At 42.8% G+C, this 17418-nt stretch overlaps 1 long non-coding RNA gene across 1 annotated transcript in view; it reads right to left on the minus strand.

Annotated features, from left to right (window-relative positions):
• Positions 1–17418, minus strand: part of LOC141415028 (uncharacterized) — a 31719-nt gene that overhangs the window by 11083 nt on the left and 3218 nt on the right. Inside the window, exon 2 of the long non-coding RNA XR_012440049.1 lies at positions 11173–11489. This is a non-coding gene — a long non-coding RNA (uncharacterized lncRNA). The remainder of the gene's footprint in view (positions 1–11172; positions 11490–17418) is intronic.

The following is a 17418-nucleotide window of genomic DNA, read 5'->3' on the forward strand; positions in this document are numbered from 1 at the left end:
GAGCCTGCGCTCTCTCAACTTTCATGGAAAAACTGATTCAGCAGGCCTAGCAAAAAAGTATTCCATATTTCTTCTCAATTTAAATCTAGGACAAATATGACATACTAAATTGCCATTTAATAACATTGACCCAACCAAGGGGGAAAACAAATGGCTAACCCTTTGTCTCAATCAGAGACACTGAAAACAATCAAATTTGTCTAGTGATCTCAATAATGACTTGGTTCCCCCAAAGTGTGATTTAATTCTTAAATTCTTTCATTTGTTCCAGTTATAAATATCTACCTATATTTTGTATCATAAACAGAGTGCTATGATTGAAGTATGTCCCCAAATTTCAGGTGCTGGAAACTTAATTCCTCAGTGGGGCAACATTGGGAAGCGGGGCCCAGTGGGAGGCATCAGAGTCACAGGGCTGCAGCCCTCATGGTAAGCATTACTGCTTTTCTTGTGGAACGGGTTAACTGTTGTGGGAGTTCACCCCCTTTTCTCTGTGTGGAATGAGCTCACTTGTCCTACTTTCCACCATGAGTTGAAGCAGCATGAGGCCCTCACCAAAAGTTGAGAAGATTCTAGTGCGATGCCCTTGGATGCCCAACCTCCAGAACGATGAACTAAAATAGACCCAGTCTCAGGTATTCTGTTACAGCAATAAACACTGACACAGAGGTAACAACCTCTTATTACCATGTCGCTTCTCAGGTAATAATATTTACTTCAGTTTTCCTTCAGAGAAATGGACCAGGATCAGACAGACAAGAATTCTCACTCAGAGTCAGATCTGAAATAAGAAAGACATTCCTTTCTCCAGTAAGGCAAGTGGCATGAAAATTTCTTTTTTCCTCATCAGTATTTCCTTCCTCCCTTTTCTTTTCTTTTACCCAGTTTTAGGCAGAGTAGCATGGAATGACAAAGTTTGGGACTCGTTCATTTAACTGAAGGCACTGTCGCTTAAGAAGGGCCAGGAGAAAAGGCAACGACCCAAAAGGTATAGAGAGCTCCAAGAAAGCTTTCAAGTATTCCTGTGCCCGCCTTTTCTTTTGATCCTCTCTCCCCAAGGAGTGGCTTTTTTTTAGAGCATACTTTTCCAAGTTGTTACATTAACAAATGTGCAATGGTTTCTTTATCCTTGTCATCTAAAGACTACCCTGTTGGTAGATGATGAACTTTTCCTTCATGCCAGGCCTACTGCTCTGTCTAATGTCACAAATGTCTGCTCACATTAGCTCCCGGAGACTGGAGAAGGTTCTGCATGGGGCCTTTCCAGCAAGTTGATTTGACAGAATGAGTCCCTATGCTAGCTCATGGCACTTATCTGTTAGTCAGCCTTCCTCAGGGACAAGAATTTAGAGTGCACCATATTCAGTTTCCAAATCAACTGCTGTCCCCTCAGGAAGCCTGGTGTTGCATTATTTAAAGAGATGCCCTCAACCATAGCACCATACTTAAACATTCATCTACATTTAAAAAAAAAAAAGTTGCAAGGGTTGGGGAGAGACAACAGACAATGCTAAACCCTTCACTCTGTTAATTCTTCCACCCAGGTTCCATGAACCCCTCTTTGAAAAGTTCTGTAATTGTAAGCATAAGCACTCCTTATTTTGTGACTCCTGCCTTTATTCAGAAAGAGGTGCTTTTTATAACTTTGATCAGCTATGAACCATTCCCCTAAGTTGTAAGATCTTGGGACTGAGCTCCCCGTATTCTTCAACCTCTCCTTTTCACAAGTTCCCATTGCACAGTTAAACCCCAAAGTTTAGGTGCCAGAAATGGTAATGACTTTCCTGCTTTTTACCTACTGCTTCTATGAGTTCAAATGAAATGAAAGAATTAGTTCTTCAGTGAAAATGTACAGATCTGGAACTCCTGTTTTAATAAATAGAACTTCAGATATTCCTAATTAAAAAAATATGTGTGTCCATTTTACCTTTATCTTTCCAAACAAGACATTGACAAGATTGCTGGAGAAAAGGAGAAATCTTTTTTAAAGCTGCATGTTGATATAAATATGAAAATGGATTAAATTCTGCTTCCAATTTCCAAACATGTGTACTTCAATGAATATTAAATGGCAGGCCCCTATCACCATCGTGACTTCTTTACTCACCGCAGTTTTTATCAGAAAGGGCCTGGAGTTGCCTATGGAGCGTGAAAGTCCCCTGTAATTGAGTTTAGAGTGGTAAATCCACTAAACAGGCCACAGCCCCAGAGACACCCCCTGAAACCCACCTGTCAGCTGGTGTTAGATCAGAGCTCAAACAAGGCATGGCTTGTTTGAGAGAGAGAGAGAGAGAGAAGTCATTTCCCAGGGGATGAAGGAGGGCTGGGGGCAAACTGAGGAGGTTGGGAGAGAAGGGGAAAAACCTCTCCTCTAACAGCTGCCCAATGTCAGCAGGAATCATGATCGGAAACTCAGCTCAGGAGGGGAACTGGCGGGGCCTCCATTGGTCAAGTGTCAGTTCTTCATTTCAGCATCTGTTATATAGGAGTGTAATGGAGTAGACAAGCAGCTTTTCATCACGGGTGAGACATGGAAATCAAAGCCCAGAATTTCAGCAAGGCTAAAGATACAGGAGGCTTAAGATTGGTGCAGGAAGGTGCACATCTGGAAATGGACAGATGTTTCCAACTAAGACAGGCTGGAGCAGCCAGGGGCAGAAGTATGAACGTTTTAAGCCGTAAATACTTACTGTTTACTAGTGCTAATTGCTGTATCAGTTGCTGAGTGTGAAACGATAAACAAGACATAGTCCTTGCCCTAAAGCAACTTAAAATATAGTTGGGAAAATACATGATGATTCAATTTGACAATACTGTGGGAAGGGCTGTGAGAACAAAAATATGTGCTTAAAATAATAAGTTAGGAAGGCTTCTGAGAGGAAAAGCCATGTAAGTTGGGTTTTCATAATGAGTGGGATTTAGCTAGACAAAGGAGCAGGGGAGGGTGGGTGTGGAATTGGTGGTAGCAATGAAAAACTCTTGCTCTGTGATTGGTATGTGGAAGAGACACTATCCATCAGAATAGTGTGGCACCCTCAAAGGGCTCCCTGAGGCTTGATGTGGCAGGGGTATGGGTAGGGTATGTCTTAGAGACCAAGGCGATGGAGCTAAAGAAGCAGAGAGAGAGAGGAGAGAGAGAGAAAGCAAATGATCCAGGGCTTTATCAACCTGGATATAAACTTTGAAGTTTATCCTGAAAGCCATGGGGAGCAATGGAAAAATTTTGAGCATGGAAGGAAAGTGATCATATTTGCTTTTTAGAAAGACCAGTTCTCCTGTTGTGTGCAGCGTGAATTAGATAACACAGAACTGGAAACAGGCCAGCAGGGAGGCAGTTAATGGAGTCTTTGAGAGAAAAGGTGATGGCCTGAACCAGGGAAAGTACAATGATGACAAAAAGGAGGGGACAGATTGAAAGTACAAAAACAAATCAGCAGAATGTGGAAGGCAATGAAAATGGGAAAGAGGGAGAGGGAGGGATCCAAGGTGGCTCTAAGGCTTCTGGATTGGGTATAGGATTAGCAGATTTAGCAAATAAAAATTCATGCAATATTTGGGACATACTGATGGTAAAACATTATTCCTTGTTTATTTGAAATTCAAATTTAACAGGGAACCCTGCATTTAATCTGGCAACCCTACTTGGGCAAATGTTGGGTCATTTGTGAAGCTAGGGATTGGTTCGGAGGCACAGTTGTGGGAGAGAGCTACAAAGATGATTTTTCTTTAGTTTATATTGAGTGTGGGATGTGTGAGTGATATAACAAGCTTTGAGTCCCCCCAAATCCTTTCTGCCTTTCTATAAGGATAGTCTTAGCTGGCACATGACCACTCAGCCAGAGGTTCTTCCAACCTCTCTTGCACAAAGTATGACCTTTGGGCCAAACTCTGGCCAATGAGCTATGAGAGGAAGTGATGTGTGTTTTGATTTTAAGATTAGGCATGAGCTCCTTTGACCATTTTGGAGCTGGCTGGAATGAGAAGCACAAATTGAGGTGTGCGTGTGTAACATCACCTCACTGACCCTGGACCACCTACTGCTGAACTGTTACATGAGAAAGACGCGAGTCAACCTGTGTCCTAACTACAATAAAACAGCCAAGAGAGCTCCAGGAGGCTGTTGGGTACACTGCTCTGCAGCTTGGGAGAGTGGGGGCGGGGGGGTCGGAAAGGGCAGGGGAATTGGAGGGTAGCTAGAGAGAAGGAATTGGGAGTGATTAGTACACAGGTGCTGAGTGAGGCTTTAGATGAGATGATATCTCCCAGGGAAAATGTGTGGTGTGCAAAGAATTACGGACAAGAAAGCCAAATGCTATCTTTTTTCTTTTCATGGTTTTTTTTTGTTTGTTTTGGGTATTGGGAGTTGAACCCAGGGCCTTGTGCAGCCAGGCAAGTATTCTACCACAGAGCTATACCCTCTATGCTATCTCTTCTTCTTTTCATGTATTTTGAGACTCAACCTTAAACTTTATTCTCAAGTTAATAGAGATGTTCCAGGAGAGAAAGAATGTTTGAGAGTTTTCTTTTCTAAAACCTTCCCTCTATTTAGCTGTGAATTAATATTCAGTGCTATTAAATTCATTTGCTGTTGTTGGAACCCAAGGCCTCACACATGCTAGGCAAGTGCTCTGCCTCTGAGCTACATCCTCTCTCCTGAACTCATTTGTTCTTATTTGGATTTATATCTCAGCACCCTCTGGGGAAAGTGTGTGTTCTCAGGTCCTGTGGGAATTTAAACATTTGGACAGGTTCCCATGGTTGCACGAGGGTTTGTGCAAGGATCCTTTACACATGTGTGGCTCGGTATATGCCCCTATGGGTATATCAGCACGCATGTGCATTTGCTCCTCCATGTTCTGGCCTGATGGTGTACAACTCTGCATGTATGTCTATGGAAGGTGCTAGTTATTTTGGCTTAGTTGGTAGACAGTGCCCAGAATTGCCAAGAAATAGCCTTTCTAATGCTTCTCACATAGAAGTTTCCTGGTTCATTTTGGAGACTGTAGAGTACTTTTTTTTTTTTTTAAGATCATTTCAATTGTCTTTTCGAATCCAAAATGTTTGAAGAGACTCTCCTAAACTTTCCTAAGGGAAGCTGCTTCTTCTGTAAGTCTAGCTGTTCTCCCCAGACACTTGATTAAGAAGGATTTTTATACAAGATATGAAAGTGATCTCATGAGGGTCTAGGGTACCATGCAGTGTGTGTGTGTGTGTGTGTAGTGGAAATTTCTAAACATATTCAAAATTAGAATAAAAAGAATCTCCAAGCATCCATCACCCAGTTCTAATAATTAACATTTTGGAAATCTTGTTCCATCTACTGTTCTCTTTTTTCCAGGCTAGTTTATTTTAAAACAAACATTAGATCATCATTTCATTTGAACCAGTTCCTTTTTATCTCTTATTGAAAAGACTTTTTACAGTCTACAATATCAGTATTTATGTGGCAAAATTAATAATTCCTCAACATCATCTAAGCCCAATCCACATTCAAATTACCCTGGTTATCTCAAAGGTGTCTTTTTTTTTTTTTTTTTGCAATTGTGTTTTTCTATATCCACTTATCACATTCACTCTTTCAAAATCCACCTATCACATTCACTCTTTAGTCTCTTTTATTCTGAAGCAGTCTGTCTTTGCTGTGGACTAGAAACCAGGTAATTTCTGTGAGGGAGATTATTTCTTTGTGGAGTTAGTAAGATCCTCTATCTTCCATACTTTCTATAAATTTGGCTGAATCTAGGGCGTTGGCTGGATTCAAGATGAATATTTTTAGGCACCTTATTTCCCAGGGTGGTGGTACTGACTTGTACATACTTGTTTTGCCTTTAATGATATTAAGATTAATTTAGTGGCTAAATTAACCTTTCACTGACAATTTTAGCAGCCATTGAAGATTACTACCTAGATCCATTACTACATTTGGAGTACTACTGATTTTTTAAAAAATTCTTTCATTTTGTATGTCTTTTTTTTTTTTTGGTGGGACTAGGGTTTGAGCTCAGGGCTTCACACTTGCAAAGCAGGTACTCTACCGCTTAAGCCACACTTCCTGACTGTTTTGCTCTGTTTTTTTTTTTTTTTTTTTGTGATGGGATCTTTTGAACTATTTGCTCAGGCTGGCCTCGAACCATGAGCTTCCTGAGCTTAGCCTCTGAAGTAGCTAGGATTACCAGGATGAGTCACTAGTGCCTGGCTCCCTTATGCACTTATTAGCTGGGATGCTTTCAGCTCCAAAAGTGGGCAGAAAAAAGGGAATAGCAGCATTGTCAGTCACCCAAGGCCAAGTGGGGGTTCTGTCTTTCTGATCTCCTTCCACTTTAAAAATGATTGATCTACTATCCCCAAAATGTCCAGGCCTAAATTCCAGACTCATTCCAACCTAAGCAGCCCTTTGTGCTCAGATAATGCTGAAGTCAGCAATTATGCTACAAGTCACTCTGCCTTTGGCTCCAGGAAATAGCGGCACCAGGAGCAGAGGCCCCAGGAAGAGAATTTTCCCAGGCAAACACAGAGTCATCAGGTTTCCTCAGGAACTGAGGTCTGACCTCCAGGGACTGGACCTGCTGGTTTGGGGAAGCTTCTCTTGGTCTCCCCACCCCACCTCCTAGGCAAACTCAGTCTGGGAGGCTCTGGCTCTCCTGCTTTCCTCCTTAGAAGCAGTGGCCTCTCAACTACTTGCCTTAAGGACCAAATGTCTGCATGTCTACCACTTGGCTTTTTTGTGCTTCCCTCTGTGTTCTCACATGACTGCACACCCGGTGCTGCACCTGGCCTACTCTCTGATCTGCTTACTTCCTGCAGGTGCTCTTTTTTTGATAATCAAGGACAGAGCTGACCTGCTGCCCAGGACCTTCCATTTACCCTTCCCAGATCTGAAGTTTGCTGGAAAAGCCCCATGACAAACAATCCCTCAGGAAGTGCCCAAATTCTGAGGGACATGACTTGAGAAGATACTGGGCTGTGCAGACAACTCTCCACTCAGCAGCTGACTAATCAAACAGACCATTCTTCCTTCTCATACAAGATGGTCCTACATGGAAAAAGGCACACAAATATTAATTTCTAAAGTGAAGATTTATTTAATTTTTTGGGAAGTACTGGACCTGAACTCAGTGTTCATGCTTGCTAGGCAGGTGCTCTACCACTTAAACCATGCCCCCAGCCCTGGAAGATGCATTTAAATTCTGCATAACAATGTACTTTATTAGGGTTCCATGGTATACCTTGTTGTAATTATGAGGTTTTTTTTTTTTGGTGGTACTGGGATTTGAACTCAGGACCTCATGTTTGCTAGTCAGGCACTCTACCACATAAGCCACTCTGCCAGGCCTTCTGTTGGGTATTTTCAATAGGTCTTAACAATTTTTCCAGGCATCGAACCACAATCCTCCTGATCTCTGCCTCTTGAGTAGCTATGATTACAGCCATGAAGCACTGTCCTCTGGCTAATAATGAGATTTAAAATTCTTCCCATGACACTAATTTAAAATATACACTTAAAAATTTCTTCAGAATAGTCACCTGCCTTTAGATGGTTACAAGATACAGAGGGAAATCTATAGCTATTTCTTGATTTTTTAATTTGTATTTTCTTCAATAAGCAGTTGGCCTGTAATGACTTTTAGCTGTTTCTAAAAGTCAAATCCACCTGAAGTCAGGGTTTGCCCTTATGGAAGCCTCGAAAGAATATGCTGCAGGCTGAATTGAGCCGGCAATGCGAGGAAAGCTTGTCTGCTCCTGTGTATCCCAAGCTTGGCCACTAGATGGCAGGCTTACCTTCTAGATGAAAGTGGTACCTTCTAGATGGAAGCATCTGGTTCTGGTAGCCTTGCTTGGGCTTTCTGCGCCTGGCACTCCTTACCAGATTCCAAGGGCCTGGGGGTGTGAGGGAGCCTTGGTGGTGGGCCCCTGGGGATTCTAGTTTGGGAATGCTTACCTGTCTTTTGCAACTATAGTAGGGTTAAGTTAGGGCGCATGGCCACTTAAACCTCAAGGCTTCTGGCTAAAGTGACCATTGGGTGCCTCCCAATGCCTGCCCCAAACGTTGGCCTTAAAAATATCTCCAGCTTCCCTTGGGCTTGTCCAAGTTGCAAGATCTTTAAGAATATACCAACCTGGGGAGGTTACACTTTATGCAGGCTTCTGTCAAGTAGAGAGAGGGTCCTAACCTGAGGGTGAAGTTTGCTGAGCCAGGAAGGAAATGTACAAAAGCTTGTGCTGACCACAGGCTAAGGGCTGTAGCTCTGTGAACATTAAAGTCTCATAGCATTCTTACCCCTTCTTCTTTGGGTGGCTCCTACTCTCCTCCCATCCCATCCAGGGTTTACATAGGAATATATAAGTTCTTGGGTGCAAGACCCTTCTCTGATTTGTTTGTGGATTCCTGGCACTTTGCACATGATGAGATCAGTGAATGGTGGCTAAATGAGCAAGTAATGGAATGAATTAATGTTGAGGCTGAAAAATTACCTGGCCTAATCCCCTAATTCTAGAAAGGGTCTCAAATGAATGGGAATTATATTTTCTAGGATGCCCACTTTTATCTTTACCTTTCTTTCTTCCCCATCCACAATTGAGATTCCACCCCAGGATTTCCATTTGGGAGCACATGAACTCTTTTTATACCTAGCTGAAAGCCCACACCCTGCAATGTGAGACAGAAAGATTTTCTTTGCTCTGATTTCCATGTAAATCAATGGTGGGGTCAGGGAATGACATTGTTACCAGATGAATTGTTCACTCCAAATTTCACACTAGGAAATTTAAGGTACTCCTAGCACCTTAAAATATAGAAGTTAGAAAGCTCTATTTTAGAAAACAGAGCTCTTAATTAGAGAGAGGTCATTAGGATGGGCCTTAATTAAAAAGGAAATTTGAACACTCAAAAAGACAAAAGGCATGCACACACAGACCATATGAGGACAAAGCAAGAAGGTGGCCATCTGCAAACCAAGGAGAGGGCCCTCAGAAGAAACCAAACCTGCCAACACCTTGATCTTGGATTTCTACTTCCAGAACTGTGAGGAAATAGCGTTCTGTTGTTTAAGCCACCCAGTGTGTGACATTTTATTATGGCAGCTATAGCAAATTAATACAAAAAGATATATGTGATACATGATGATAATATAATAAACAGGGCATGACCGAACGTGTTTTGTTCTTCTTGTGAGCATGTCATGTCTACAGGGCTATTCTGTAACGGATCTGATGGTAATGGAGTTTACCTCCCCACCTTTGGCCCCTGCTTTTCCCAGGTGGGCAGGAGGGGCAGGAGAAAGAAGGGCCTCCTAGAAAGCACAGATATTCACAGCTTTAGATATGGCATGATCTGCCCTTCCAGGTCCCACTTAGAAAAGCAGGTTCAAATGCAATGAAGAACAGGTTGATACAGCCCCCAGGAGACAGGGTTACTGACCACCACAAAAGCCAAGCTCCGCAAAAAAGTCAACAGGGCCTCAGCAGCCCAAAGGTCAGCACTTCAAGATAAATCAAGTTTGTCAGAGAGAGAAAACAGCTAAAGAGCCTGCTTGTTGGAGATCAGATTTGACTACGGAAGACTGTAAAAGTTCTATAACCTGGGGACTGCACTCATGGGAAGGAAAGAGAGAGGGCCCAGGGCTGGCTGATGAGGTAACAGAAAAGCTGAAACTCTGAAACAAAAATCAGCTCAGTGAACACTCACCACTCAGAGCCAGAGACAATAGGGAAAGCATGAAAAACAAGGCGATGTTCCTCTGCCTTCCCAGTCACAGTAGATGGTAGGAGGTAGTCTTCTGAGAACTGACTAAAAGTAACTCACTGTCTCTGTGGTAAACCTTCTGGATCACACTGAGGGCAGAGGGACCAAAATGGATGGAGGAGCTAAAACAGACTTAACTCTCCTGGGCACAGGACCATAGGGCATTTCTGTGGCACAGCCAGGTCACCCCCTTCCTTACACTGCTAGAGACCTTCTCTCTTCTTCTGCAAATGCCATTGTAAAGAGGCATCTTTGAAGAGAGAATTTTCCCAACAAGAGCACATGTAGAAGGAAGACCACCATCTTTAAAGACTATCTCCCTCCTTGGCACAGACACGCAGGAAGAGAAGGGAATACAATTCAAGATTTCTCTTTTGTCCATCCTTTCTACACTTTTCTCAATTTCCAGCTTACCCTGGCTCAAATGAGGGAACTAAGAATGGACCATAGTCCTTCCTCTTTTGGTCCTGGACTCAGAGGATTTACCCCTATGCCCACACTTTTTCTACCATCTCACTACACTCCTCACCAAAGTTAGAGGTCCTAGTCTTGCAGCTCCAACCATGTGTCTGTGTGCAGTGGAGCTAGGATCTGGCCCTTTAGTATTGGGTAACATTGGGCCCCTAAGAAAGAAGAACAAATCATGAACAGCTTGGAGATCATCAATTAGCACCTATGTTTCCTAATGAGGCTGTTCAGACCACAAATGGAGAAATGATCTACCAAAGTTTACACAGAACTGATCAAATTTTCTAATAGTTCTTACTAAATTATTAATATTTAAATAACAATGTAGGTCACTTAAAAATACATCCCACACAGTAATACTGCGAGTCCAGTGTATTTTTATTTTTATCTTTTTGGTGGTAGTGGAGTTTGAAGTCAGGATCTTGCACCTACTAGGCAGGTGCTCTATCACTTGAGCCATACCCCCAACCCCTAAGTTCAGGCTATATTTAAAAAGTCAGTTCTTGAAATACTTTACTATTCTTGTAACTATTTTGTCAAATAAGTCTAACATGCACATGAAAGTCGATGAAGTCTGTGCTCATGTACCATGTCTGGATGAATGTTTGAATCTGGGTCCTGGGTTTCACAAAGTACGTCAACATGGTAGATGATGGACAAGGCTGACTGTGGTGCTGAGGAGCCAAGAAACCAGGTTATATGAGAGCATAGAGAAAAAAAGCAGGGAAATTCAGCTTGTAGGAAAAAATCCTAAAGAGAACGGGAAAGTGAGTGAAGGCTGACAGTGGAAGAGGCATAAGTACTGATCCTCAGGACAAAACTAGGACCCAAACCTGCTGAAAGATTCAGATCAAAAGAAGAAAGCACCTTCCATGTTGGAATGTGATAGAAGGGGACTTCTTTCTCTCCTCATTCCTACTGGGAAAGGAGAGGAAAGCTGATAGGATGTAAGTGATACTCACAAGAGGAAGACATGTAGAGGTTTCCTTCTGCGGAGACTTTAGGACTGAGGCGAAGCCAGCTCTCTGTGTAGAGGGCAGAGAAGGGAGATGGCGGACAAGAGGGAAGAAAGAAGGGCTCCTGAGTGTGCGGGTGTCACAGTAGTGCTTAGGCGGTGAGCTGATGGTTCAGTCTCAGCTGGGGCTGTGCAGGATGTGGGTGCACTGGATACATGAAGTTCTGATGCTTCCTGTATGGGATGTGGGGGCCATTTTGGTGGCTGCATGGGAGGAGGGCCCACAGTTGTGGTTTCCTTTGTGCTTCTCAGTTGTAAATGCAGCTGTGGATATCAAACAAGAGATATCTTTAAGTAAGATACATGATTTTTTTTTTTTTTTGGTGCTGGGGATGAAGCCAGGGCCTTATGCATGCTAGGAAGCTCTCTACCTACATTCTTAGTCCCACTGGACAGGTTGATGGTGGTGGCATATTGAGTGCTTCAGCTCTTCAGTATAGTGGAGTGGAACTCATTGTCAAGAAAGGCAGGGCCACTGTTGGTGATGAGAGACCAATAATTTGCCCTCTACTCTTCTCTTTTACTCATGTACATATGTTACAATCCCTGACACAGGGCTGCAGCATACAGGGTTTTGCATTGCGCCACTCCCAGAAGCACAATTCACACACAACCTGGGCAAACTGGAAATTCTACAAGAAGGTAGGTACCACAGGGAACCAAGGCCAATCCAAAATCTCCAAAACACTCATTGCTTTGAAGGGTGCAAGTGACTTTTCACAATCGTTGGTATGAGAGTGACATGATTTCAGTTGCACAGCTGATGACAGTTATTTCCTAACTGGACATGACCTTCAGGAAAGTCACAATTGTCTCAAACTTGATATTTTAATTGTATTTTTCTTTTACATCACTCAGAAGCAACTTAACCAGTATAATATGCTGATGGAGAATGTTGTGTGTTTGCATCCCAAAGTATAGCTAATAGACCTGATTTTAGTCTAATGTGATTTTAAATGGGAAGCCAGAGTTCCAAATAGCCCTGACTATGATTAAACACCAATGGTGGCTGCGGAAAATGGAGACATGACAGACCCCCTCACAATAGCTCACCTCATACAATAGGCTAGTGAAATTATGTACACGAGACACCGAGTATTTTCTGAAAACTGAAAACACACTTAACATCTCTACATTTGATATGCCAGATAGTTTTCCCTATGGAAAAGAACATTAAACATTTTAAATATTATGGATTATATATTTCTAAGTTCCTATGAGAAACTCTGTGATTTGCCAGTACTACTTACTGAGGAATATAAATTTCTCCTGACAAATGTTTCCCTTCCTTCCCAGGTCATAAGAAACCTGTGAAAGGAGGAATGATAACTTGGTCATGATGTTGGGATAAGGCTGATGAGGCTACAGCCACAGACTGGGCTTAATGTAAGAAATAGCTGGCCTGGTTTTCTGAGAAACTTGGGCTGGAGATTCCCCCAAACAATGAGTATTCAACGGTGGACTTTATTTTGTACAATTCTCACATACTCCCTTCTCTGGGTGAGAGGGATGGAAAGGAGTAGTTAACAGAGGCAAATGTGTTTGTGTATTTTTCTCCCTCAAAAAAATTCCTTTTGCGGGTGGGGGTGTAGCTTAGTATTTGCCTAGCATGTGCGAGGTCCTTGCTTCCATTTCCAGCACTTAAAAAAAAACCCCAAAACAATTTGTGTGTGTGTGTGTTTGCGTGTGTGAATCCAGGGATTGAACCCAGGGCCTCACACATACTAGACAAGTGGTTTACCTCGTGAACACCATCCCTCAGCCTTCCTGTTTCTATTTCATTTTTGAGGTAGGATCTTGCTAACTTTGCCTCCCCTAGCCTTGAACTTGAGATCCTTCTACCTCTGCCTCCTGAGTAGCTGGTTACAGGTGTGTACCACCATGCCTGGCTTTTTAAAAAAAAATCCTTTTTTGGATTCCATCTCATTGATTTTCCTTTTAATGCAAAACCTCAACAGTTCACTATTCCTTCTTGAGACCACTTCAAGCTGTTACCTCCACTACTATACAAAACCATGTTTGCCGAGGTCACCAAAGGACTGTGTGTGACAGGATTTATTTGACAGTTTTTAGTCCTCACCTTGCTAGACAGAACTGTAAGCTCTATTGGATCCAGCAGAGCCCAGTATACTTTCTTCCAGGATGCCACACTCTCCTGGTTTTCTTCTGCCCTACAGCTTGTCCTTCCCAGTGTTGATATCTTTACTTGGAAACCTACAAGTAGTCCCAAACGACACCCTAACTATCCACCGGACAAATCTGGTCTTTCTACCTATCTGTTTAAGCCAAAACTCATAAGCATATTTAATTTTCTCTCATACTCTATAACCAATGTTTGACTGATCCCTTTCAGATCTACCTTCAAAATCCGAGAATCAAATCTTTGTTCCCCACCTTCACCGATTCAAACTCTGGTTCAAGTCATCCACTCCCTTGGATGATTGCAGCAGCCTCCAACTACCTTCGGTGTACACTCCACTCCGCATCCTCAGACTTTTCTCAGCATACCAGAGACAGTGCACATGTTACAACTTAAGTAGGCCATAGGATCCAGACTTTGGCTCTTTCTCTATATCCTGCAAAGAGGGCAAGCTCACCAGGTAGGGGGACAGGAAAGGGCAGGTGGAATTAGGTCTGGTGTCAAAACTTGAGTAACAGGTAGAATTAGAACGGGCAAGGGAAAACGCTGCATCCTGGGAAATGCCATGGAGAGGACCCTGTAACACTCAGTCTTCACATGTGTTGGGCCTGGGGGGGGGTGGGGGAGTGATATTAGGGAGCACTTGGAAAGATAGCCGGGGGGTCCGATGGTGCAGGTCCTTGTGTGTCATGCCCAGGACTTGGCCGTTTCCTGGCATTTTCTAGTAGGCTTGGGCATAAGGGGAGTGGGAGCAAATCTGAAATTCACTTAGCATAGTTATCTCAGCTGCCTGCCAAGTAGTCTATTTAGTCCAATTCACAGGCAGAGCTTTGTTGAGCATTGAGAAGTCACTTGCTCCGTGTGAATCCAATCACCACGGCAGGCACACCTCAAAGAAGGAACACACAGCCGCCTCTGAAAAGCCTGCCCCACACTCTGGCAGCTCAATTCATGAATATGCTTTTCTAACGTCTGACGCTGCTGCTTAGCAAAGATATTATGGGACAAATCCTTGATTTGACCTTTTGTATCTCTATCCATCCCACTGTGCTAAAAGCAATTACGTGCATCTTGTGTGTGGCTGTTGGAATAGGGAGTCACTTAGCGACGGGTCCTTTTCACACTCCAACTGTCCTCTCGCTCATTCCTTTTCCTCTCTCACAACGGCCTGCACAGCAGGCCTCTGCCTCTGCTAGGCAGAGTCTAAAATGGCATTAGAGCGAGGCGAGCAGGGATGTAAACAGGTGGAAACAGTTCCTGTCATGGCGATTAGCATTCCCCTTGGACAGGCACAGCTATGGATGAAAGAATGGGGCTACAAGGCGACAGGGAGGGGAAAGCTGGCTGGGGAGCAGGAGGCAGGAGAGGGATGAATTCATTGTCAAAGGCACAGGCAACTTTCTACAAAAACTTCCTGCAAAACAAAGCAATCCCAGTGGTGTCGGGGTGGGTGGCAGTGGTCCCTGCCATCTTTGGGGACAAGATGACCTGTTTGCTGTCTTCTTTGCCTCTACTAGATTTCTGTGTACTCACATTTGTGTGATTAAGTATGCATGCAAATATTAATGTCTGCTTATGTGGGAAAGTAGTTATGTTTGTGTGTGACTGCATGTTGACAACAATGTTCTAGTGCCTGTATGATGGTCTGTGTGTTATCTATGTGAATATACTTTGATGTATGGGTGCCTCAGTGAACTCACGTTGGTGTGTGTTGCATGTGTCTTAGGATGTGTGCATGCATATAGAGCTGTGTACATGTCATTTCTGAATGTGGCATATTCTTTGGTCTGTGTACATGTGTATGGGTGTGGCATGTGTAAGGAAAGAGATGAGGGGAAAATAACTCTCTCTTCTTTTTATTTCATTTTCTCTCTTTTGAGATAGGATCTTGCTATGTAGTCCAAATTGGCTCCAAACTTGTGATTCTTCTTCCTCCTCCTCCCAAGTGGTAAGAATACAGGTAAGCACCATTACAGTCAGCTTTCCACCTTTCTCTTTATTGGGGCAGCTCAGCCTGACCGTGGAGGCTGCTCTAATCCTGGCCATAGAGAGGAACCCTGTTCTTGCTAAATAGCCCAAGAGTCTGGTTCTTCAGGAACTAGTGCCCTCTGCACAGTTCCCCACCTCCCCAAACCCTGGCCTAAGTGGAACAGAAAGACCTAAAGTTGGAGAAGATGTCCAGGAAGACAACAGAGGGAGAGGGTTTGAATGCAGGAGGCAAGACCCCGGAGGAATTAAAAGAAGATGATCTAGGATTTCTTTCTGAGCTTTTGAATATAAATAATCTACAGTAGAAAAGTGATCTAGACTCTTGGGCAAGAGGCAAATGCAGACAATAAAATAATAGCGAGTAAAGTAATCTGCTACCTGATTGTGCGAGACTTGGCTGGGAAGGAGAGAAAGATGGAGTGGGTTATCAGACCTGACTTCTCTGTTAGTCAATTTCCAGTTGCTGTGACAAAATACCTGAGGAAATTAACATAAAGGAGGCAAGGTTTATTTGGGCTCCCAGTTTTGGTTACTTGGCTCCCTCATCTCTGGACCTGTGGTGAGGCAGAACATCATGGTGGGGAGCATGGTAAATCTGCGTACTGCATGGCAGCCAGGAGAGAAGAGAGAACTCACTTTCATAACATCCTCTCTCCCTAAACTTGTTAAACTGTAAGTCCATAAATGGATTCACCTACTCATGAGGTCAGATCGCTCATGATCCGATCGCCTCCCAAAGGCCTCCCCTCTAAACACTGCTGCTTTGGGGACCAAACCTTCAACACATGAGTGTTTGGAGGGCTTTTCAGATCCAAACAATAAAGCAACTGGATCACCTGTGTTTGGAAGAGCTAAAAACAGAACCACAGGTCCCAGGCAAACTCACTTGATGGGCAGCCATTGACTCTGGAAGCTAGGGCAGAAAAGAGATAATTAGTCGTGCCTGCAATCAGAACTAAACTTTGTAACCCAAGAATCCTCCCTAACACGGCTGATTTTGCTGTAACTGGCAGCTTCCTGCTACTCCCACTCCCAATCAGTCACCTGTGACCTGGCTTGGCCTTATCACTCACAGCAGATCACCTTTGGGACTCTCAGATGAGTCTCAAGGTAGGGAGGGGTTGATGAAACCTCAAGGGCAAGCCCTTTGCTTGTAAAATTATCCAAGAGACTCACTCAGACCTTTTATGATTACTCGTTGATTGCTCATTGTATGCAAATTAATAGAGGGAGAAAATAAAAATTACCCATAAGGATACAACCTAGAAATAGCCAACATTTAACATTTTGATATATGTCTTCCTAGGCTTTTGTCTTTCTTTCTTTTCTGTATATGTAACTATCCATATATACATACATAATCTGTAAGTTACTTAATTTTTTTAATTTTATTTTTGAATTAGTATACATTAATAACATGAGGGAATTTCACTGTGATAATTCTATACATGTGTACAAAGTACTTTGAACAAGTTTACCCCCCTCCATTATATTTCCATCCTCCCTTTTTTCTCCCCACTTTTCCAAAGTGTTTTGTGAGCTCCATTATGCTGTCTTCATATGTATGTATGGAGTGTACTTCCATCCTCTTCACCCCTCACTATCTTTTCCTTTCCCTCTTTCTCCTCCCACTATAAGCTAATTTGTAACTTAATTTTTTATTTTATTAACATGTCTTAGATATCTCTTCATGTTAATAAAAATCTACACTGTCACTTAATTATTTTATTTTTACTTTTTGGAAATGGCTGATATATTTAAATGGATTCAAATGTAGTGATGACATAAAAACATTAAAAGACATGATACAGGCTAGAAAAAGATTTTTGTCAGACATAAAATAGACAATGAATCAGTATCCAGAATAAAATAAAACTTCTACAGATCAATAAAAAAAAAGTTAACCCGTTACCAGGAAGGGTTTTGGGGATGAAAAAGATTCCCAGTATGAGAGGGGAGAGCCCTAGACTCAGCTCCCTAATAAACCTCTACATTCAAGGCTCTTGAAATCTATGATGAAAAGCATTTTAAAGGTTTTCACAAACAAGGAAACTCATAAGGTGA

This window comes from Castor canadensis, chromosome 12 (genome assembly GCF_047511655.1).
Source record: "Castor canadensis chromosome 12, mCasCan1.hap1v2, whole genome shotgun sequence".
NCBI classification, from domain to species: domain Eukaryota; kingdom Metazoa; phylum Chordata; class Mammalia; order Rodentia; family Castoridae; genus Castor; species Castor canadensis.